General features: G+C 41.9%; 1 pseudogene; it reads right to left on the reverse strand.

Annotated features, from left to right (window-relative positions):
* Positions 1 to 13,266: 13,266 nt before the first annotated feature.
* LOC150007247 (ras-related protein Rab-31 pseudogene) lies at positions 13,267 to 19,334 on the reverse strand (annotated as a pseudogene).
* Between the last annotated feature and the right edge of the window lie 5,909 nt (positions 19,335 to 25,243).

The raw sequence follows: 25,243 nt of genomic DNA on the forward strand, positions 1-25,243 counted from the left end.
ATTTTAAAATTTTACCTTTATTCTTGGTAATTAAAATATAATGAGGAAAAATATGTACATAATATTTTGTTTTAGTTTTTATACAGTGTACCTGATTTTTCATAGGTATTTTCAGTTTAAAAGTTTGTTTTTGGTCCCATAAAATTTATTTTCTTTTATAACTTTATGTCCTCTATTTCTTCCACTCTTTGTTTCTGAATTACCTATGAGTCAAATGTTGGAGCTCCTGGATTGATCTGCTATGTACCATCTTTCCTTCTCTTTTTTTCCTCTGTTCTGGGAGACTTCCTTGTAGTCCTTCTATTGTTCTTTTTTAACAATACTTTTTTTGTTGTTTCCAAACACTGTTTGTGTCTTCTCATTATTTTTCATAGTTTCTAGCATTGTGTCTTGAATATTTTAATGGATAAAATATCATTTTGAACTTTTCAGAGGATGCCAATCAGAATTTTATAAGTATTATAAGTTCTTTTCTCATCCCAAACTGTCTCTGTTCCCACAAAATGTTTTGATTGTTTGTTTGTTCATCATGGTCTTTTACATTCTGATTGTTAATTTTCTTCATAGTTCTGGGGGTACATATTTGTTTATTTATATTTACAAAATAAAAGACCAAGTTAATGAGGATACATGCTGGCATGGGTTTCCACTGCTATGTGTTGTTCCTCCAATAGGCCTCAACCAGACTAGTAGCAACACATATGTAGATGAATGAGGAGTACTTGTTGGCCAACTTACGTAAGCTTTCCAGGTAGAGATAGAAGAGTTTGGAAAATGATCAAATAATCAGAATAGGGTTGGGGAGACTGCTCTGGGATATAACTCTCATATCAAAAGCCTTAGGCCTCCTTAGGAAAGTTTTAATAAATTTCTTTGGAAAATAGCCTCCACTCTTAGCCCTACTGGTAAATTAAGAACTTGTAGTTACACTGCTCTTTCAGAGAAAGGGACACCAGGACAAACTGAATAATTGTTCCAGAAGTAGACTTACTAACTACCCTGTTAGAACATGCCAATTTCACAACTAAAAGTACTGTAGATTCATTCCACTGGAAAGTTCAGATCCTATCTCACTGTATCTTTCTCATGCTTGTATTTTAAGTAAAGCTTCTGCTTTATTATATTTGTCAACAAACTACCATTCATTTTCCTTCTTCCAGAAATTCATTAAAAACTCTGATCAACTAATCAACCACTTTCCCACTATATTTACTGCTATGGTTTTATTCCCATTTTATTATTTTACTGTCGTTTCAATGATATTTAGGAAGGGAGGAGCAGTAAATAAGTATACTCAAGTCATTAGCTTTTTTTTTAATTGATGTTTTTAGAGAGAGAGAAACATTGATTTGTTGTTTCACTTATTTTGCATTCATTGGTTCATTCTTGAATGTGCCCTGACCAGGGATTGAACCCACAACCCTGGTGTATTGGGATGATGCTCTAAACAACTGAGCTACCTGGCCAGGGCTTAAGTCCTTAGCTTTATTTTTTTATAGTTATTCTTTATTTTTTCAATATTTAGTCCTCTTACACGTCCCTCCTCGCAATCACCACACTGCTGTCCATGTCCATGAGTCCTTTTTCCCTTTTGTTCAATCCCTCTACCCTGCTAACCTCCTCCCAACCCCATCTTTGCTGTCAGCCTGCTTTCTATGAGTCTGTCTCTATTTTCCTTGCTAGTTCTGTTTTTTCATTAGATTCCACATGTGGGTGAAATCATATGGTATTTGTCTTTCTCTGACTGGTTTATTTCACTTAGCATAAGGTTCTTAAGGTCCATCTACACTGTTGCAAAGGGTAAAATTTTCTTCTATTTTACAGCTGAGCATAATTCTATTGTGTAGATGTCCCACAGTTGTTTTATCCACTCATCTCCTGATGGACACTTGGGCTGCTTTCATATCTTGGTGACTATAAATAACACTGCAATGAACATAGGGGTGCTTATGTTCTTTAGAACTAGTGTTTTGGGTTAGATATTAGATATATTAGATATATTTCCAGAAGTGGGATTGCTGGGTCAAAAGGCAGATCCATTTTTAATTTTTGGAGGTATCTCCATACTGCTTTCCACAGTGGCTGCACCAGTCTGCATTCCTACCAACAATGCACTAGGGTTCCCCTTTCTCTACATCCTTGTCAGCACTTGTTGTTTGTTGATTTATTGATGATAGCCATCTGACAGGTATGGGGTGATATCCAACGGTGGTTTTAACTTGCATTTCTCTGACAATTAGTGATATTGAGCATCTTTTCATATGTTTATTGCCCATCTCTATGTCCTCTTTGGAGAAGTGTCTGTTCAGGTCCTTTGCCCATTTTTTAACTGGATTGTTTGTTGTTTTGGTGTTGAGTTTTGTAAGTTCTTTATAAATTTTGGATATTAACACTTTATCAGATGTATCAGCAAATATGTTCTCCCATTCTGTGGGCAGCCTTTTTATTTTGTTGATGTTTTCCTTTGCTGTGCAAAAACTTTAGTTTGACGTAGTCCCATTTGTTTCCCTTGCTTGGGGAAATGTATCCAATGAAATATTGTTACAAGCAATATCTAAGATTTTGCTGCTTATGTTTTATTCAAGGGTTTTTATGGTTTCAGTTATAACATTTACGTCTTTAATCCATTTTGAATTTATTCTTATGTGTGGTGTAAGAAGGGTGTTTAGTTTTATTTTTCTGTATGTGTCTGTCCAGTTTTCCCAACACCACTTATTGAATAAACTATCTTTAGCCCATTGTATGTGCTTCCTTCCTCTGTCAAATATTAATTGACTATAAAACTGTGAGTTTATTTCTGGGCTCTGTATTTTGTTCCATTGATCTATGTGTCTGTTTTTATGCCAATACCAGGCTGTTTTGATTACTATAGCGTTATAGTATAATTTGATATTAGGTAGCATGATTCCTCCAACTTTCTTTTTCTTTCTCAAGATTGCTGTTGCTATGCAGGACCTTTTATGGTACCATAAAAAAATTTTTAAGTATTTGTTCTAATTCTGTGAAATTCGTCATTGAAATCTTGATATGAATTGTATTGAATTTATAGATTGCTTTGGGTAGTATGGACATTTTAATAATGTTAATTCTTCCTATCCATGAACATGATACATGCTTCCATTTATTTGTATCTTTTTCAACTTCTTTCTTTAGTGTCTTACAATTTTCCAAGTACAGGTCTTTCACAACATCAGTTAGGTTTATTCCTAGGTATTTTATTCTTTTTGAAGCAAGGGTGAATAGGATTGTTTTCTTAATTTCTTAATTGAAGTCAATGAGGTCTTAAAATCCTTGACTATGATTTTTGTTCTGTAGATCTCTACCATTGTGTCAATCTAGATTTGCTTTGCATATTTAGGTGCTCCTATGTTAGGTGCATAAATGTTTGTGTTATATCCTCTTGTTGGATTGTCCTGTTTATCATTGTGTAGTGTCATTCTTTGTCTCTTACTACAGCCTTTGTTTTAAAGTCTATTTTGTCAGATAGAAGTATTGCTACCCTAGCTTTTTTTCTTTCCATTTGCATGAAATATCTTTTTTCATTCCTTTACTTTTAGTCTGTGTGTATCTCTTGATCCGAGGTGGGTTTCTTGGAGGGAGCACATATTTGGGTCTTGTTTTCTTATCCATTCAGCTACCCTATGTCTTTTAGTTGGAACATTTGAGCCATTTACATTTAAGGTGATTATTGATAGATATGTATTTAGTGCCATTTTATTGTTAGACTATTTTTCTCTGTTTTTTTATTTCTTTCTCTTTTTCTTTTTTTTATGGAAATACATTTTATTATTAAGCTTCTTCTTAAAGCAACCTCTTTGGTTTGGTGTTAACAAACTCCTTTAGCTTTTTCTTGTCTGAGAAGCTCCTTATTTCTCCTTCAATTTTAAATGATAGCCTTGCTGAATAAAGTAGCCTTGGTTGTAGGTCCTTGCTTTTCACCACCTTGAATATTTCACACCACTCCCTTCTGGCCTGAAATGTTTCTGTTGAGAAATCAGATGACACTCTAATTGGTGTTCCCTTGTAGGTAACTACCTAATATTCTCTTACAGCTTTTAGGATTCTCTCCCTATCTTTAAGCCTTGCCATTTTAATTATGATGTGTTGGCGTAGGCTTCTTTGAGTCCAACTTGTTTGGGACTCTGAGCTTCTTGGACTTGTGTGTACTTTTCCTTCATCATATTAGGAAGTTTTTGGTCATTATTTTTTCAAATAATTTCTCAATTCCTTAATTGCTGTCTTCCCATGATGTGGATGTTGTTACACTTCATGTTGCCCCAAAGGTTTCTTAAGCTCCCTTCATTTTTTAAAATTATTTTTTCTTTTTGCCGCTCTATTTGTGTGGTTTTTTTCCTATCTTGTCTTTCAAATAGCTGATTCAGTCCTACGCTTCACCTAACTTACTGTTTATTCCTTCTAGTGTATTATTTATTTAAGATATTGCATTCTTTTTTTAAAGCATATTTTATTGATTATGTTGTTACAGTAGTTCCAATTTTTTTCCCCTTGCTCACCTTTGCTCAGTACCCCCTTCCCTACAGTGATCCCACCACCTTAGTTTATGTCCATGGGTCATGCACATGTTTTTTGACTTCACCCTTTCCTATATTATTCTTAACTTCCCCTGTCTATTTTGTACCAACCGATTATGCTCTTTATCCCTGCACCATATGCCCATTTCTCCCCCTCCCCCCTCCCAGATGATAACCTTCCAAATGATCCCCATACCTATGATTCTGTTCCTATTCTGGTTTGCTTGGTTAAATTTTGTTTTTTATTTTTTAGATTCAGTTGTTGATAGTTGTGAGTTTGTCGTCACTTTAGTGTTCATAGTTTTGATCTTCTTTTTCTTAAGTATGTCCCTTAGACATTTCATATAATAATGGCTTGGTGATGATGAACCCCTTTAGCTTTGCCTTGTCTGGGAAGCACTTCATCTACCCTTTCATTCCAAATGATAGCTTTGCTAGATAGAGTAGTCCTGGTTGCAGGTTGCCTTTTATCATATTAAATACTTCTTGCCAGTCCCTTCCTGCCTGCAAAGTGTCCTCTGAAAAATCAGGTGGTAGTCCTATAGGCACCCCCCTGTAGGCAACCCTCTGCCTCTCTCTTGCTGCCCCCAGGACTCTCTATTTATTTTTCACCTTTGGCGTCTCAATCATGATGTATCCTGGTGTGGTCCCCTCTGGGTCTAGCTCGCCCAGGACCCTCCGTGCTTCCTGGACCTGTGTGTTCATCTCCTTCACAAAATTTGGGAAGTTTTCCTAATTTTTTTCAATTCTTGCTTCCTCATTCTGCACTGGTTGACTGTTCTTTTCTTCCTTATGTTCCAAATCATTGATTTCAACCCCAGTTTCATTCTTTTCACCATTGGTTTTCCTTCGTTCCACTTAGCATAGCCTTCACTTCTTCCCTTATGCATTTGCCATAGTCAAGCATATCCATCAAGCCTGTGAGCATCTTTATCACCAGTGTTTTGAATTCTGCACCTGTTAGGTTGTCTATCTCCTCATCTGTTAGGTTGGATATCTCCTCATTGCTTAGTTCTCCCACTGGAACCTTGATCCATTTCCCCTTTTGGGCCATACTTCTCTGTCTCTTCATTCTGACAGGCTTCTATGTTTGTTTGCCTTCATGTCCCAGGTAGAGCTGTCGCTCTTGTTACATTGTAAGGGGTGGAGCCTTAGGGATTCATCAGTACAGGGCGACCTGCTTCACCATGTTATGGCGCTGTATGTGGGGGAGGGCTCGGATAGGGAACAATGCCGCCTGCCCCGCACTTGCCCCTTTTTCAGGCACCTCTCCCACTTCCACACCGGACTGGCACCCCTCTAGTTGCTGCTCTGGCGTCGTTCCCAGAGTGGATGGGTCTGGGGACATTCTAGGAAGATGCGGGCCCTTTAAACAAGTGGACTGACAGTTTCTGCCTCCACCCTAACCTCCACTGGTCTGCACATTCAGAAGCAATGAGACTTGATTTTCCCCGGTGCTGGGACGGTGAGATGAGAGGTCCAGTGAGGAGCTGGGAACACTCCCCAGGTGTCCCTCTTGACTTTTTAAAACGTGTGACTGCGCTTTCTGCTCGCCTGCCACTGCCACCACTGCTGCCACCTCCACACTGCATCCTCTCCACCCTGGCTTCACCCCTCCTACCTGTCTGCATGAGTATTTCTTCTTTATATATTTGTTTTCTGGCCTTCCATGCAGTTTGGTTTTCTGGAACTTGTGGTTGTTTCTAATTTTGAGGTAGTTGTATTCCTTCTTGGTTGTGGATGGAGACACAGCATGTCTGTCTATACCTCCATATTGGCCAGAAGTCTAGATATTGCACTCTTTATTTCTGACTTCTCCTTTTTTATGGATTCTATGTCTTTTTTCATTCTGTGGACTATCCTTATAATCATTACTCTAAAGTCTCTATCTGATAAATTGCTCGTTGCCATTTCATCTAGTTCTTCTGGTGAATTCTCTTGTTGTTTCATTTGGGACCTGTTTCTTTGTCTTCCCAATTTGGCTTCCTCTTTGTATTTCTTTCTATGTATTAGGTAGATCTGCAAAGACTCTGGTACAGGCCTATGTCAGACACTGTGACTTGTCCTGAGGAACCTGTTCAGACCTATCAGTGATCCACAGCTTATGGCTTCCTCTGCTGGACCTGCTTATGTGCAGAAAGAACCAGCCTGTGCATCAAGCCCAAGTATACCAACACCAGGACCAGGGGAGGATCATCTAAAATCTCAGAGCTCCCAGTGATTTGTCTCTGCCTACAGGCTTTCTGTTAGGCTTAAGGAGTGAAAGTCTTCCAGCTTTACTCCTCAGCAGTAGGGCTTAAGCATCACTGAGTGGGGCAGAGTAATTCTTGTGGGTAGGGCTATTGCTTCCCCTCAGTTGTTGCCACTTGGAGGGGAGTGCTCTGCCTGAGGAAGATGGCCTCTGCAGTATGTGGAATGACTCAGCACAGAGATCATAGTGGCTCTTCCTTCCATTGTCTCCCCAAAGCCACCTGCCCCAGACTCCTCATTTGTCTCTAGTCCATTTGCCCTCCCTCTGCTGGAGCCCAGGGTAAGTGACTACAAACAAAAATTTTTGCATTGGCCCTTTAAGAGATTCTCTGCATCTCCAACTATCTCTCCCTGCCAGACAGAAACCCCACTGCTTTTCATAGCTGTATGTTATTTGGGTTCCTTTCCTGCTTCTGGTGCCACGGGCTAGGGATCTCACAGCTTGGGGTTTATATCCCAAACTTCTCAGGGGGAACCCCCTGCCCCAGCTACTGAAACATCCCTCCAGAACGTTAGCTGATGACCATGTGATCCCAGCCAGCCCTCTTCCACCTCCTCCACACTCCCTACCAGTCATGTTGTGGTGATGTGGGTTTTTCCATCTGTCCATAATTATAAGGCTTCTCTCCAGCTAGTGTTCAGTTGGTTATTCAGGATAATTTTTCTATAATATAGTTGTAATTCTAGTTTGGTCCTGGAAGGAGGTTAGTGTAGCTCCCACTTACTCCTCTGCCACCTGAGGTCTCTATTGCCATTAGCTTTATTTCTTTGTTTTACAAATATTTACTTACTGCACTCCAGGTGTCAATATTAACATGAGATTGGCTTTTTGGGCTGTAAAGTTTCCCAATCTTGGCAGGCCATTTTTCTTCTTATTTCATATGTGTATGAAATAAAGAGCCCTGATACCTACTCTATAGCTACAGCTACACTTAAGGAAAACTAGAGAGAGCTGATTAACTCGTTGCATAAACCAGTATTCAAACTTCGTTTTCCTTCTACTCTTCCCTTAGGTGTTTTTATCTTTCTTTTACTCCTTTCAGTCTGGCTTCCACATAGTCTTAGGAGTATAGAATAAACAACAAGACATTAAGGAATCATTAAACCAACTCTGAAGTAAAAAAACAAGAACCTAGAGAGTTACTTTAAGAAGGGAACTGCTTTTGGCCAACATTTTTCCAAGGTCAAGGGCATGAGTAGAATTTGACATCTTTAGGGAATACAAGGGAGGTCAGAAAGCAAGTGGAAACCAGTTAAAAATAGTTGATATATACGCACAGAAAGTAGTTAGAAAGGTGCATTTTATGTGGAGTAAAATTTGGCAGTGAAGATGTGTATTAGAGGATTAAAACTTTTAAATTTTTTAACTGATTTTGAGAGAGAGTGAGAAAGAGAAACATTATTTTTTGTTCCAATAATTTATGCATTCACTGGTTGATTCTTGTATGTGCCCAGACCAGGGATGGAACTCACAACCTTGGTGTATCAGGATGATACTCTAACGAACTTAGCCTACCTGGTCAGAGATAAAAAATTTTTAGTTCATAATTTCTATTAGTTTTTTTTTTTAAACCAATGAACATGAATTACTTGTATAGAAAAATAATGTTTTTTAAAGCTTGTCTGTGAAAGGAAGGAGAGGAAAGACTTGAGCATATTTAATTTTAAAGAAAAAGAATCAGTATAAATAAGGAGGGAACAAACCAGACTGAAAAGTAAGCTACCAGTGAATCAAGGTCTCTGTGGAATTATTAGCTGTGGGCAGAGAAAGGAGCCTCTCTTATATTGAGACAAAAAAAGAGAGGATGAATGCAAAAGATGAATTTTCTGCTCGGAGCCCTAGTTTCAACTCTGGCTGGAGTATCTGCCATTTCATCCACAATCATACTTGCAAATACCTGCTGCTGGAATTCCAAAATGCAGTCGTTTTGTAGTTCACCCTCTTGCATATTGAACTGGCAAAGAGTTCAGAATATAACTAGGTTTATTTGGTGGCTACTATAACCACACCAATTAAGAAAATATATATTGTATAGTGATAGTTGGTATTATTAACTATCTACTCCATTGTAGAGTCAGCTCCTCTGCAGTGGGACTCCTTGATACAATATAAATCCTACAAAATATACTGTTCCCTTTCTCCTTTGTAGTCCAGGCTCTGCCCTCATTATCAGCTGCAATTTTCAGTTTCACTTTGGTTTTAGCCTTTCTTTGGAAGGCTGAATAGCTGAATGCCTTTTTTCAGCATCCCTCTGAGCATTCCTGAACTTATCTATGATTAGTGATTTTGAAAGCACATCAGTTACCATCACAAACAAGAAGTCTAATGACCTAGTAATAAACAGTAAGCATGTCATTTACATATATTATTGCTACCTAAATGTTCATGCCAAAATATAGGTAAGCATTCTAAAAATAAAGTAAACATGTCCTTATGGGCTTTATATTTTGAAGTTTTATCAATTGCTTGAAGTATAAATACACATTTATATTATTTCAAAAGTAAATGATGGCAGTAGTTAATGATGATTGTAAAAGCTGTTAATTTTGTGCATTAAAATAATTTAAAAGAATTTTCAGATTATTACACACATGAGCAATAGATTTATACTTAATAACAATGTTAACATAGAATATCTGCTAATAATTTTAAGAAGAATGGTATAAGCCCTGGCTGGGTAGCTTATTTGGTTAGAGCATCATCCTGACATGCCAAGGTTGTGGGTTTGATTCCCAGTGAGGGGACATAACAAGAATCAACAAAAAAAATGCATAAATATGTGGAACAACAAATTGATATTCTCTCTGTCTCTCCATTCCTCTCTCTCTCTAAAATAAATAAATTTTAAAAAGGCTAAAAAAGAATGTTATTACCATTTAAGCCAACACATGTTTATAAAATTTTAAATAATAGTAAAAGATAAAAGGTTAAATTTTATCATCATTATAGTTATAACCTTTGTAGAACTTTTAAAGAACCATTTGATGTACTAGAATTCATATCATCAAAGAGCAATCATCAAGAATTATATTTTAGGCCTCTTTGCACAACCACATCAAAATTACAACTAAAATATAGAAAAACCATCACTCAGAGCCATCAGAATTTGAGTTGAATGGAAGTCTGACAACTACGGAATTAAAGAAACCACATCCATCAAGACTGGTAGGAGGGGCGGAGACACAGAACAGGCTGGTCCCACACCCATGTGTGGTGGATAAAAATTCAGGAGGGGTATCTCAAGAGTAAGGAGTCCCAAGCTCACACCAGTCCACCCAGGGTTCCAGGCCAAGAAAAGTCCTCACAACTTCTTGCTGCAAAAACCAGCAGGGATTGAGTCAGTGAAAGAAACTTCTAAAGCCCCAAGCAGTTCCTCTTAAAGAACTCACGTACTCAGACTCACTCCCTCTGAATTCTAGTGTGTGAGTGGCAGCTTGAAGGGTACCAGTGGCATACTGGGAGAGGCTGAACTGTCTGGCGTTGGGGCAAGCAAAGGCCATTGTCCCTTTTTTGAGCCCTCCCCCCTGCAGAGCCATGGAGCTGGCAGGCTGGTGCCATATCTGACACTCCATCAACCTGGCTAACATAATTTGACCTGCCTTGGAGATCCCCAGAGATCCTGTCCCACCCAGCTTATGAACCCACCCAAACGGTCTTTCCATATAAACGGCTGGTCTTGGCTCATACAGCACTACTTCCTAAATCCTGTCAAACAAGCAACAGCTCTTCCGGTACCCCTATGATTTAGATGTTGGTACATTTGGAGATGTCCCAGAGGCTCCCTACACTATTCTTGGTTTGTTTGTTTGTTTTAATTCTTTTTCTTCTTGCTGTTCTGATAGAATGCTTTTTTATTCTTTGTTGGTTCCCTTAGATTTTTCTTTATTTCACTTAATGCAACCTTCATTTCTGCCTGGCTCTTCTTTACACTGTTGCAGTACCCAATGATTTCTTTGATATTTCAGTTTTCTTTTTTAAAAAACTAACAGTTTTATTGAGATAAAATTCACATACCATGTGACTTACCCATTTAAAGTCTGATATTCAATTATTTTTTGTAGCTTCACAGATGGATGTAACCATCGTAATAGTAATTTAGAACATTTTCATCAACTTAAAAGAAATCCTAAACTCCCAGTCAATCTAGCAGCATGGGTAAACATAACACCTCCCCTTACAACCACATCAACAATTCACCTAAAATAAAGAACAGCCATCACTCAGAGCTGTCAGGAATGTAGTTGAATGGAAGTCTGACAACTATGGAATTAAAGAAAGCACATCCATCCAGGCTGATGGGAGGAGCAGAACACAGAACTGGCTGGCCCTACATCCATGTGTGATGGATAAAATTTCAGAAGGGATATTTCAAGAGCAAGGAGTCCCAACCCCACACCAGGCCCCCCAACCAGAGGTTTCCAGTGTCAGGAAGATAAGTCCCCACAACTTCTGGCTGCAAAAAACAGTGAATCAGTGGAAGAAACTTCTGAAGTCCCAAGCAGTTCCTCTTAAAGAACCCACACACGTACTTATTCAGACTCACTCCCTCTGAGCTCCAGCACTACGTAGCAGCTTGAAAGGCACCAGTGGCATACAGGGAGGAACTGAAGTGTCTGTCATCAAGGCAGGAGCTGGGGGACAGAAAGGCTGGCAGAGGCCATTGTGCCTTTTCTGAACCCTCCCCACAAAGAGCCACAGAGCCTGCAGACTAATATTATACCTGAAACTCCATCAACCTGGCTAACACTGTTTGCCCCACCCTGGAGATCCAAGGAACTAACCCAACCCAATTAACAGGCCCACCCAAGCTGCTTTTCCATATGAATGACTGGTTTACACTTGTGCTTCACAACTTCCAAAAGCCTCTCAAACAAGCAGTAGCTGGCCTCGATGAGCCCCCAGCCACTCTTGGTAAGTGGCTGCAGGTCTGGCACTAACAGTCAGCCTAGATTCACAGCTTGGCTTCACCTGGGAATCTCCAAGTCCAGCACAAGTAGCAACCATTGTGGATTGCTCCACAGCTCAGGCAGGGTGCCCTTGGCAAAACACTGGTGGGGCTGACCTTAGCCTGCACCACCCGGGAAACCCCAGAGTCTGCACACCCAGAGGACAGCTACAGACCACATTGGAGCACCACCCTTCCACTGCACAGCTGATCCTCCATGGAGGGCAGAGGTTGGTGGTCAGTGGTCACAGCCAGTTAGTTAACAAGGGCATGCAGTGAAGGAGTTCCTGGAATTTGGCTAGGGAACACAGGAAATCAGAGTGGAGCACCATTTTTAGAATCTTACACATAATAAGCCAGTAAGATTTTTGTACAAATTAAGAATATTTTGCACTGGCTGGTGTGGCTCAGTGTATTGAGCACTGACCTGTGAACCAAAGGGTCACCGTATTGATTCCCAGTCAGGGCACATGTCTTGATTTCAGGCCAGATCCCCAGTTGGGGGCACGTGAAAGGCAATCACACATTGATGTTTCTCTCCCTTTCTTTCTCCCACCTGTCCCCTCTCTCTAAAAGTAAATAAATATTTTTTTAAAAAAGAATATTTTAAGGTTTTTAATAAAAATTCAACTATACTTATCTAACATCCCTTCTCTCTGTGTGCATTTCATGCAGGAAAGGCTTGGTGGAGAATATATCCAGAGTTTTCTGAAATCTTTCCAGGGACAGTTCCTGCTCTAGTCCCTGCAGGTCTTCCAGAATACCAAGCCAGCATGCTCACTTCTCTCTAAATGAAGTACCAGGCCCCAGAGAATGGGAGCCCTTCAGCAATGCACAGGGAGGTGGTCTGGCTCCTTCAAGTACAATGGGCCATGGGTCCTGGCGAGCAGCACCGCCCACTGGCTGGAGTAGTTTGCTTCACAAGTTTTGTTACTGAGAAAAAGGGGATTCTTTCACATGGCACCTTGGTGTAAAACCCAACAACTAGTGTTGAAGAAAACAGGTCTTTATTTATAATATTCCAACCTAGGGAGGACTGTGAGCACTTCAGCTCAGAGTCCTGTTCTCCCATGGGACCCAGTACTTCCCTTGCTCCCCAAAAGACTACAAACCAAAACCAAGCCCAATAGTTCCCCATCCCTTATCTGTCAGCTCTCTCCTTCAGGATCTGGGGTATGATGTTATCAGTCTCCGTATTAACAGTCCAGCAAAACATGTGCCATGTTGCACTGGATCACGCATGATTCTCTCCTCTTCCCTTTCAAAGCCACATGGTCCTCTCCTGCCTTCTTACAAATCATGTAGATCACTCTTTCCTTCTAAAACCTCACAGTGTTCTCTCTGCAAATGGCTGCCACCTTATTTTTAAATTCCTGAGCATGGCCTGTGGTGCAGTGGGCGTGGTAACCGGTTCTGACCATTCACAGAAACTTGTGCAGGCACTGAATGCTCTTTCCTCACCATTTTATAGTCAAAACCCATCCTACCTCCTTGGGACCTTGGAAGAAACAAAGCCATTTGCATAACTAAGACACTAGCTACCAGCCATAGATATGCAAAGGCATCTTGAAAACTATTCCCTTCCCCCATCCCCCAACTGCAGGCTCTCGGGAATTTTGGGGACCCCACTCTGTAAGTTTGATTGCTCCATTGTTTCCATTTTTATGCGGGTCCAAGTGTGGGATTTGGTGACTGATTCCTGGAAAGAGCTCTTCAACATTAATACCATTTTTTTTCACTTGTTTCAGCCAGGACAGGCATCTATGGATTCAGCATATTCCTTTGCACCCTTCAAGGGAAGCTCCCTAATACCTGAGAGATTACATTTATTTCCAGTGATAGCCATTACAATGTTTTCTAAACCATGTTCTTTAGTTCTTTCACCCATTTCTTCAAGGTATAGAATGAGTCCTGTTTGATAATATCATACGCTATGACGGTTGCAGTGGATCCACTGTAGTGCCTGGGAATCAATGAAGGAAACCGGTCCTGACCAGCAGTATCCCAGATGAGGAGCTTATGACGTTCATTTCCACAAGTCACAGTTTTGGCCATAAAAGACTCTCCAGTGGTCAGACTGATATTATGGTCAAAGTGATCCTGCACAAATTGACACACAATGCTTAACCTCCCTACTCCAGTTTCCCCAAGTAGACACACTGAGCTTGCATATCACCATCATGAGCTTGGGGCAGTCTGGGCAGGGCTCAGTATCTTCCAGGCCCAGCAGTACCACACCTGTGCCAGACAGCCAGTTCTTTTTCTTAATGTTGTTAATTTGTTGAAGACATTGGATAATTTGCCTAGTAGAATTTTCCACATTTTATATTTGCCCAATTGTATCTTTATAGTGACAGGAAACAACAATCTTTAAAGACTGCTTCTGGAACTAATCAAACTACCCACTTCCTCCGCCCCCAGTTTTATAAAGAAATAATTGACATATGTTGCTGAATACTGAATAAGTTTAATGTGATTTGACTTACATACACTGTGAAATAATAACCACATTAGGTTTAGTTTATCATCTCATATACCTCTGTGAGAAACGCTCACGATAAATCACCTGGACACAGGACTTTGGCAGCAAAGCGAGGCATTTATTCATGAGTCTGCAGAGTTGGGTGCACTGCCAGCCAGGGGCATGTGTGTGTGAAGTAGACAAAGAAAACTGGTTTTATATTAATGCGATTAGCTCCTCCTCCTTTCTCCTTCTCAGTTTCTCCATTACTGGTTAATCTTGTTCACAATCTAATGCGATTAACTACTTAACTAGGGTGTGATTGCTAAAGGTTTGACTACTCAAACTTCTAATTTGTCCTTTCAAAACTCATGATGAATTCTAAATTCTCTGACTCATTGCAAGGATTTTCTTCAGCCTCCAGGAGGAGGAAATTACTCTGTTGGCATATTACTGGCATCTGTTTAGTTAGTGCAGTCTCAATTAACCTCTGAACTAAACCTCTGATGCAGGGAACAATACAGCAGCCTAACGCAGTAAGGACACCTGCTACTACAATGAAAGAGAGGAGACAAGAGCTGACATGATCATTCCTTTCCAATTGCCAATACAGTTTTGTAACCATCCTGTTACAGGATTGTTGATGCCTGAGTTTTATGTTAGTTCATTTGCTCAGGCAGTAAGTCCCCATAGAGCCTTAGTGATAGTCCCATCAGGAGCTGTTTTATTGGGGATAAAAGTGCAGCACTGTCCCCTGAGCATTACACATACACCTCCTTTTTCTGCTAGCTTCATATCCAGTGCCATCCTATTCTCCCAGGTCATTCAACTGGTGGCATCTAACTGTTGAGCTATTTCTTCTATAACATCCCTGGTATAATTAAAAAATCTCTGCTGGTTATAATAAATATAGTTTACCCTATCAACATTCTTATTCTTGACCACCAGAAGAGGACTGACTTAAACCCTGCTGCTATTTGATTCCTAGCCTTAAACTCATATGGGACTACTTTAGGGACCCCAGTGGCACCAATATAGATTTGAGGATCGAATGATCCACCAGGGGCTGTTGACTTTTTCATCACCATCTTATAGGCAAAATCCCTCCCATCTCCTTGGGATCTTGGAAGAACCAAAGACATTTGTATAACTAAGATATTAGCTACCAGCCATAGCTATACAAAAGCATCTTGGAAGCTTTCCTCTTCCCCACCCTCCAACTGCAGGCTCTGGGGAATTTTGGGGGACCTTACTCTGTAACAATTCCCTCTCTCACACTTAAGACCTTTTATAATCTTATAGAGGACAATGGGTGAAGGTCTCATGCTCCTCTAGCTGCTTCAAGCTGGACATGACTGTTGTCCTACCTACCCTTGGGTCTAGAAATCCCTAGTAGAGTAGGAGTGAGGAGGGGAGAGTGGCCTTCCACATGGGGAAGGGTTTTGTAAAGTCCAGGTCATTTGGCTGTCCCCAGGCAGCGTCATGCTCAGTTTCCAAGGTCTGGCTGGCACTGCTGAACAAACTGGCATCCTTGTCATATTCTGGGGGCAACAGATTTGGCAACAGAGTTAAAAGGCATAATTAAAACTATAACCACTATATGACAACCATCAGGGATTAATGTTTAATGTCCCACATTAGGAAAAAAGAAATTGGCTTCTTTGACAGAAGGTGTGCAAGACATGTCACACCTGTTCAAAGCCCTTTTGTCCATTAAACTTAGTTTGGGCTGAGGGGAATATTTTAGGATTTCCCCATTCTCAGACCTCTGGGCCCTTTCTGTCCAAGCTATGGGACAGAAAAAGAAAAACCAGTTTCAAAGTTGTTAGGGATAAGGAAGCAAGCAAGTGACTCTTAAACTAGGAGGAGATAATTAACAGATGAATCATGGAAAAGGGGCAAGGAAAGGACATTCCACAGCTCCTCACACATATCTCTGGAATCAAAAGGAGAAAGATTGTTGTCATTAAACAGGATAACTTTGCAAATAAGTTGGAGATAAACCTATAACTAGATTACCCTTAATTAATCACACCTTGAGTTAAGTAGTTAATCATGTTAGATTGTGAACCCGGATTAACCAGTAATGAAGAAATAAGGGAGAAGGAGCGGGGAGGCGGAGCTAATTGCATTACAGAGGGGGAGCTAATCCCATTAGTATAAAACCAATTTTCTTTGTCTACCTCACGCACACATGCTCCTGGCTGGCAGTGCGCCTGACTCTGCAGACTTGTGAATAAACGCCTCACTTTCCTGCTGAAGTCCTGTCTCCTGGTGTTTTATTGTGAATGTTTCTCACAATTTGGGAGCTCATCCGGGATCCTCTGCCTGTGTGCAGGAAGAGGCTCTGAGCTAAGGTGGGGAGATGCGTCCTACTCACTTTTGGGTGGCCCGCTCACCCAGGGCCCACCCACCTAACAATGTCCAGAAACAGCCCTGAGACTTCTTGTTGGAACAGCAGTAGACTGATGCAGGGGGGAAATGAAAGCGAACACTGTGGTAACCAGGTAACCTCATGCACGGTCTATGGTAAGAAAATTGGACTTAATTACTGCCTTGGTAATTGGGCATCCTCAGAGATTGAATGTGTGTGAGTGTTGCTGAGGGCTGTGAGCAAGACTTTCCAATACGGGGGGTTGAGCTCATAGGTTTGTGTGCAAGAAATCTCTAGCATGGTGGGTTGAGCACACAAGGCATGGCAAGAAACCTCCAATAAGAGGGGTTGAGTTCATCGTGTTTCCATATACAAGAATCTCCAGTAAGAGGGGTTGAGTATACGGGGTCTGTATACAAGAAACTTCCAGTATGGGGGTTGAGTATACATGGTGTGAGCAAGAAACTTCCAATACTGGGGGTCGAGCTCATGGGTTCATGCTCAAGAAATCTTCAGTAAGGGGGGTTGAGAACACAACCAGATTCAGCCACAGCCACAGGAATCGACTGAGGATGAGAAATAAAAATTCTAAGCCTAAGGAAACTAAAGAATTAGGGAAAATGTTAGAGCATTGGGGAGAAGATCCCCAGACCCAGAATAAGAAAAAACAGCAAATGGTAAAATACTGCTATCTCCTTTGGCAAAAGGAACCCAATAAGGGGCAACCTGTTTTCTGGCCCCAGTTTGGGTCTGATGAAACTTGGGTATGTCAAGCCCTGATTTTATATGTGAGTGATCAGGCATCAGCTTCTAAAGAAGAGAATGAATATGCCGTCTGCTGGTTACAACCTACCAGCAGGTCCACAGGTCTCTTCCCTATAAAACAAAAAGAAGATAAAGCCTGGGACCCTCTGTCTCCCACCACCTTATGGCCCTAGCCAGCTGGCGACCAACTGGGCACAGGCACCGTGGACAGACAGTACAGGTGAATCAGGCCAGGGACACCTAACAGGTCCCCAACTGGTAGCTGTGTCCAAGACACCCACGACACTCATGGGAACTTACTCTAGATTAAGAAAAGAATTAGAACAATGTAAGCAAGACCTGAAGAACTTTCTCATTCCCTCGGAGCAGCTGATGTTTCCCCTTAGGGTGGTCTCTATGGGCCCAGGACAACTTGGATATGTCAATGCTTCTTTAACAAGCACTGAAGTTAGAAACTTCAAACGCGATATGAAGTGCTTGGTAGAGGACCCCTTTGGATTGGCAGAACAATTAGATCAGTTCCTTAGACCCAGCATATACATGTGAATAGAATTAATGTCTGTACTAGACTCCTTAGTGGGGAAGAGTGGGTGTTACAGAGCGAAAAAGGGTTCTTTCACGTGGCGCCTTGGTGTAAAACCCAACAACTAGTGTTGAGGAAAACAGGTCTTTATTTACAATATTGCAACCTGGGGAGGACAGTGAGCACCTCATCTCAGATCCCTGTTCTCCCACAGGACCCAGCACTTCCCTTGCTCCCCAATAGGCTAGAAGCCAAAAACATTCCCAGAAGTTCCCCATCCCTCATCTGTCAGCTCTGTTCTTTCAGGATCTGGGGTATGGTGTCATCAGCCTCTGTATAACAGTTCAGGAAAACATGTGCCATGTATATCCTTTCTCTCTGTAACAGTTTTGGCGAGCCCAGGTGGGACTAATGGAACCTGTATCCAGGTCCCAGACATGTGGGGCATACTGAACCCTGAGCACAGAAGCTGAGCCACACACCTGCCATCTGGCCTTGCCTGTAAAACCCATGCTTTTTACAAGTCCTTCAGGTTTTCCATTGTGCCTTAAGTTTCCTCCTAGCCATCTATCAGGAAAGCAACCTTCATTCCTTCCCTAGAAAGATTACCACAAACAGCACAATCAACCAGGGTGTCAGGCTTTTTCCTCCTTGACTTTCATTAGCCTCAAAAGTCAACTCCCGTTCCTCAGGGCTTTCTGGTAACAACCAGAGCCTAGGCATGCCTCCTTCAGGCATGACATCCCAGTCAAAGCCTCAGCTGACAAAAACCACCATTAGCAACGGGTCTTATTAGATTTATGTAAGGGAACCTTATGTCATTTCTTACTTCTTTAGAATGTCAAATACTGGAGGGTTCACATAAGGAGAAAAATATAAAGGCATGAAGGAAAATCCTTGTCCTTCAAAATGCATTTCCATGCATTATACATTCCATTACTAAAACCATACAATTCCTTTTCAAAACTTTTATAAACTTCTAACAAACCTTTTTCATTTTCATCCCTTACACTTTCCCTGGTTCCCTTTCTTTCATGTGAAGTTTTAACTTCCCCTGGGAAACCTCAATTTTTCCTTTCAGAGCATAAACAGAGCAGTAATTCAAAACACAGATAGCTAGGCCCTCTCTCTCCAGTATATCCACTGGCCTCCTAGAGAGATGTGCCCTTGGCAGAGACATGTTCACTTGCCCAGGGCGGAATGCTCATCAGCCCTGAGTGACCCTTCCTGGGTCCTGGATTTCAAAAGGAATTCTCCCCAACCAGTTTACGGATGATCTTTGGTCAAAAACAGATACAGAGAATTCCACAGTAGGACAGACCAAAATACGCTTTTATAAAAGCAGAACACAAACAGCTGAGGTTTCCTTTTCCCCAGTTTAAACTTCCATAACTGTTTCCTTTTTATCATTATGACTTTCCACAGACCTTCTGCAACATTCACAAACCTTCTAAATACCCTTTACTTCTTTTGATTTAACCATAACATGCTTCCAATTCTTGTTCTTTTTCACACTGTGAAGCGCTATACTCAAACTCAGTATCTGGCAGCTAAAAGTTCCTAGATTTGCAGAGATATCCTGCAGGTGCTTAAAGTTCTTGCTTCTCCTCCTCTCTTCTAACATGCACTTTCTGAGCTTTCCTGGGGAGTTTTTCAATTGTTCTATCTGGCCCATTCATCTGCCTTCTGCATTTTCTTTTCTTTCTTTCTTTCTTTTTTAATATTTATTTTTAGAGAGAGGGAAAAGGAGGGAGAGAGAGCACGGGAGAGAAACATGGATTGGCTGCCTCTCTCATGCCCCCAACTGGGGGTGTTGCAACTCACCAGCCAGAGCTGCCTTCTGAATTTTCTTACAAATATCTGGCCATCTTCCTTTACAATGGTGACTTTTAAGAGTCCCTGCCCTACAGCATTCTCTGGATTTAGACCATAATACTTTCTCATCTGGTCCCTGAGCTTCTGTAGGAATGCTGATGGAGTTTCATCTCTTTCTTGCTGTATCTTGAATGCCTTGGAGACATTCTGTGCTTGGGAAATGGACTCCTGGATTCCCCTGATGATGAGGCTCCTAAGGTCTCTCATCTGAGCTCTATCCTCTCACCTGTTATTATCCAATTCAAGGTCTATATTGGAAAAGTTTTGTTCAGCCGGGACAATTCCCTGACCAGGACGATGTTCCCTTTCCCATATCCTCATAGCAGCCCATCAAATCATTCCCTTAACTTCCCCACTGAAGAGCATGCCTAGTATAGACATTAATTCCATTCATGTGTATATGCTGGGTCTAAAGAACTGATCTAATTGTTCTGCCAATCCAAAGGGGTCCTCTACCAAGTGCTTCATATCGCGTTTGAAGTTTCTAACTTCAGTGCTTGTTAAAGAAGCATTGACATATCCAAGTTGTCCTGGGTCCATGGAGACCACCCTAAGGGGAAACATCAGCTGCTCCGAGGGAATGAGAAAGTTCTTCAGGTCTTGCTTACATTGTTCTAATTCTTTTCTTAATCTAGAGTAAGTTCCCATGAGTGTCGTGGGTGTCTTGGACACAGCTACCAGTTGGGGACCTGTTAGGTGTCCCTGGCCTGATTCACCTGTACTGTCTGTCCACGGTGCCTGTGCCCAGTTGGCCACCAGCTGGCTAGGGCCATAAGGTGGTGGGAGACAGGAGAGAGGGTCCCAGGCTTTATCTTCTTTTTCTTTTACAGGGAAGAGACCTGTGGACCTGCTGGTAGGTTGTAACCAGCAGACGGCATATTCATTCTCTTTCTTAGAAGCTGATGCCTGATCACTCACATATAAAATCAGGGCTTGACATACCCAAGTTTCATCAGACCCAAACTGGGGCCAGAAAACAGATTGCCCCTTATTGGGTTCCTTTTGCCAAAGGAGATAGCAGTATTTTACCATTTGCTGTTTTTTCTTATTCTGGGTCTGGGGATCTTCTCCCCAATGCTCTAACATTTTCCCTAATTCTTTAGTTTCCTTAGGCTTAGAATTTTTATTTCTCATCCTCAGTCGATTCCTGTGGCTGTGGCTGAATCTGGTTGTGTTCTCAACCCCCCTTACTGAAGATTTCTTGAGCACAAACCCACGAGCTCAACCCCCAGTATTGGAAATTTCTTGCTCACACCCTGTATGCTCAACCCCCATACTGGAAGTTTCTTGTATACAGACCCTGTATACTCAACCCCCCTTACTGGAGATTCTTGTATATGGAAACACCATGAACTCAACCCCCCTTATTGGAGGTTTCTTGCCATGCCTTGTGTGCTCAACCCACCATGCTAGAGATTTCTTGCACACAAACCTATGAGCTCAACCCCCCGTATTGAAAAGTCTTGCTCACAGCCCTCAGCCACGCTCACACACATTCAATCTCCAAGGATGCCCAACCACCAAGGCAGTAATTAACCCAATTTTCTTACCTTGGCCCATGCACAAGGTTGCCTGGTTACCATGGTGTTTGCTTTTGTTTCCCCCCTGCATCGGTCTACTGCTGTTCCAACAAGAAGTCTCAGGGCTGTTTCTGGACATTGTTAGGTGGGTGGGCCCTGGGTGAGTGGGCCACCCAAAAGTGGGTAGGACGTGTCTCCCTGATTCAGCTCATAGTTCCTTCCCCCACACAGGCAGAGGATCCCAGATGGGCCTTCAGATTGTGAGAAGTGTTCACAATAAATCACTGGGACACAGGACTTCAGCAGCAAAGTGAGGTGTTTATTCATGAGTCTGCAGTTGAACACACTGCCAATCAGGAGCATGTGCATGCATAGACAAAGAAAACTGGTTTTATACTAATGTGATTAACTACCCCTCCCTAACACAATTAACTCCCCCTCTCCTCCCTTTCCCCCCCAATACTCCATTACTGGTTAATTCGGGTTCATAATCTAATGTGATTAACTACTTAACCCAGGGTGTGATTAACTAAGGGAAATCTAGTTATAGGTCTGTCTCCAACTTATTTGCAAAGTTACTTAGCTACATCTTCCCATTTCTCAGTTTGGTGATGATAATCATCTTTCTTTTGATTCCAGAGATATGTGTGAGGAGTTGCAGAATGTCATTTTCTTGCCCCTTTTCCATGATTCATCTGTTAATTATCTCCTACTGGTTTGAGAGATGCCCTGGCTGGTTTGGCTCAGTGGATTGAGCGTCGGCCTGCGAGCTAAGTGTCGCTGGTTCGATCTTCCAGTCAGGGCACATCAGAGAAGGAAAACTCTGACTCCAAAAAACCTCCGCTGCCTTGCGGCATACCTCTTCAGGGGAAAGGCTAAGGGAGTAAACCCCAACAGAAAATCCGGAGCCGGAGTCCCTAAGGTGGTTTGACATTGTAGTCAACACCGGCAACTCCTGCGGCGCACCTGAAGCCAAGCTGTATTGACTCCGTCTTTCCCTTGGATCCTTCAGCTGCGAAGAGAGGGGGGGTCTGCTGCATGGGCAACAGCAGACCCTCCATATCACCCTGCCCAGGCTCTGTAGCTTCATCGAGGCTCTGTGGCTTCAGCTTCACTGGAGAGTGCAGATAGACTCTTAAGAAGCTACACCATCGTCTCTCGAGACGGATGGCTGCCGCCGACACCGACTGGTTTGAGAGGCACTGGCTTCTTTATCCCTAACACCTTAAATAAAGGGAAAAAATAGGACTTCCGGCCAAGATGGAGGCTTAGACAAAAATACTGTGTCTCCCTCCACAACTAAGAAGGAATACAACTACCTCAAAACTAGAGACAACCAGAAGTTCTAGAAAACCAAGCTGCATGGAAGTCTAGCAAACAAAGGTAGAAAGAAGAAATACTCACCCAGGGAGGTAGGAGGGATGGAGCCAGGGCGGAGAGGTCTCAGTGTGCTGGCAGCAGCAGTGGCAGCTGCAGCGGTGGCAGTAATAGGCTGGTGCAAAGTGCAGTCACAAGTTTTAAAATGTTGGGAGGGACATCTGGGGAGTGCTCCCAGCACCTGACCAGACCTTGCAGCTCACAGTCCCAGCACCGGGGAAAATAAAGCCACCACTGTGAAAAACAGTGGTGGTTGGGGCCAAAGAAGAAACTGGTGGTCTCTCCTGCCTGGCACACCTTCTTCCAAAGAAGCCCGTTTTTTCCCTAATGTGGGACATTGAAAAATTAATCGCTGCCTTTTGTCATCTAGTGGTTATGGATTTAATGATGCCTTTTAACCCTTTTGCCAAATCTGTTGCTCCCAGAATACAAGGATGACAGCCTGTTAAACTAACCATGCTGTTGTCCAGGGACAGCCAACTGACCTGGAGTCTGCAAGATCCTTCACCATATGGGAAGGCCACCCTCCCCTCCACACCCCCACTCTGATTAGGGATTTCTGGACCCAAGGGTAGGTTGGACGACGACCATGTCCAGCTTGAAGCAGTTAGAGGAGCTTGAGACCTTCGCCCATTGTCTTTTATAAGATTATAAAGTGTCTTAAGTCTGAGAGGGGAGGATTGTTATTTTTTATTGTTTAAAAAATTAATTAATTAATTAATTTTTTAAAAAAGAATAATATAGGAAAGGGTGAAGCCAGAGAACTTATATATATGACCCATGGGCATGGATTGGGAGTTGGGGATTGCTGAGGGAGGAGTGGTGCTGGGCAGAAGGGAGCAAAGGGGAAATAATTGGAACTATTGTAACAATATAATCAATAAAATATACTTAAAAAAATAAAAGAAACTGGTGGTCTCTCAGCAGAGTCCACTTGTTTAAAGGGCTCCCACAGTCCTAGAACATCTGCAGACCCACCCACTCTGGGAAAAATGGCCAGGGCAACAGCTAGAGAAGTGCCAGTCCAAAACGAAAGTGGGAGAAGTGCTTGGAAAAGGGGAGAGTGCTGAGCAAGTAGCATTGTTCTCTCTCAGATCCCTCCCTCACATGAAGTGCCACAAGGTGGTGTAACTGGTTGTCCTGTACTGATGAATTCCTAAGGCTCTGCCCCTTCCAATGTAACAGGTGCAAGAGCTTTACCTAAGATACAGAGGCAAACAAACACAGGAGCCTGTCAAGATGAGGAGACAGGGAAGTATGGCTCAAAAGAGGGAATGGATCAAGGTTCCAGTGGGAGAGCTAAGCGATGAGGAGATAGCTAACTTAACAAACGAGGAGATAGCCAGCATAACAGATGTAGAGTTCAAAACACTGGTGATAAAGATGCTCACGGACTTGACAGATATGCGCAAGTATGGCAAATGTATACGGAAAGAAGTGAAGGCTATGCTAAATGAAACTAAGGAAAATCCACACAAAACCAATGGTGAAAAAAAGAAAACTGGGCTTCAAATCTATGATTTGGAACATAAGGAAGAAAACACCTGTGGACCTGTACAGAATGAGGAAACAAGAATTGAAAAAAATCTGGAGAGGCTTAAGAACATCTGGGACAACTTTATACGTGCCAACATCTGAACCATAGGGGTGCCAGATGGAGAAAAGGAAGAGCAAGAAATTGAAAGCTTATGTGAAAAAATAATAAAGGAAAAGTCCCCAAACTTGGTGAAGGAAATAGACATAGAAATCCAGGAAGCAGAAAGAGTTGCAAACAAGCTGGACCCAAAGAGGACCACACCAAGACACATCACGATTAAAACGCCAAAGGTTCAAAATAAAGAGAGAATCTTAAAAGCAGCAAGTGAAAAGCAGAGAGGTACCTACAAAGGGGTGCCTATAAGATTATCAGTTGATTTCTCAAAAGAAACTTTGCAGGCAAGAAGAGCTGGCAGGAGGTATTCAAGGTGATGAAAAGCAAGGACTTAAACCAAAATTAATCTATTCAGCAATGTTATCATTTAGAATGGAAGGTCAGATAAAGTACTTCCCAGACCAGGTAAAACTAAAGGAGTTTCTCATCCCCAAGCCATTATTATATGAAATGTCAAAGGGACTTACTTAAGAAAAAGAAGATCAAAATCATGAACATTAAAATGACAATAAACTCACAACTATCAACTGAATCTAAAATATAAAAACAAAACCCAGCTAACCAAACCAGAATAGGAACAGAAGCATAGGCGTGGGGATTATTTGAAGATCAGCTGGGAGGGGGGAAGTGGAGAAATGGGGAAATGGTGCAGGGATTAAGCAGCATAATTGGTTGGTACAAACTAGACAGGGGGAAGTTAAGAATAATATAGGAAAGGGTGTAGCCAAATAACTTATATGCATGACCCATGGACCCATGGACATAAACTAAGAGTTGGGGTGGGATTGCTTGAGGGAAGGGGGGTACTGGGCAGAGGGGAGCAAAGGGAAAGAATATTGGGACTACTGTAATAACATAATCAATATAATATACTTTAAGTAAATAAATATTTTCTTGGGATTGTTACAGAGTGGGGTCCCCAAAATTCCCCAGAGCCTGCAGTTGGGGGATTAGGGAAGGAACAGCTTT

The sequence above is a fragment of the Furipterus horrens genome, unplaced genomic scaffold (genome assembly GCF_987537825.1).
Source record: "Furipterus horrens unplaced genomic scaffold, mFurHor1.1.pri manual_scaffold_6, whole genome shotgun sequence".
Lineage (NCBI taxonomy): Eukaryota > Metazoa > Chordata > Mammalia > Chiroptera > Furipteridae > Furipterus > Furipterus horrens.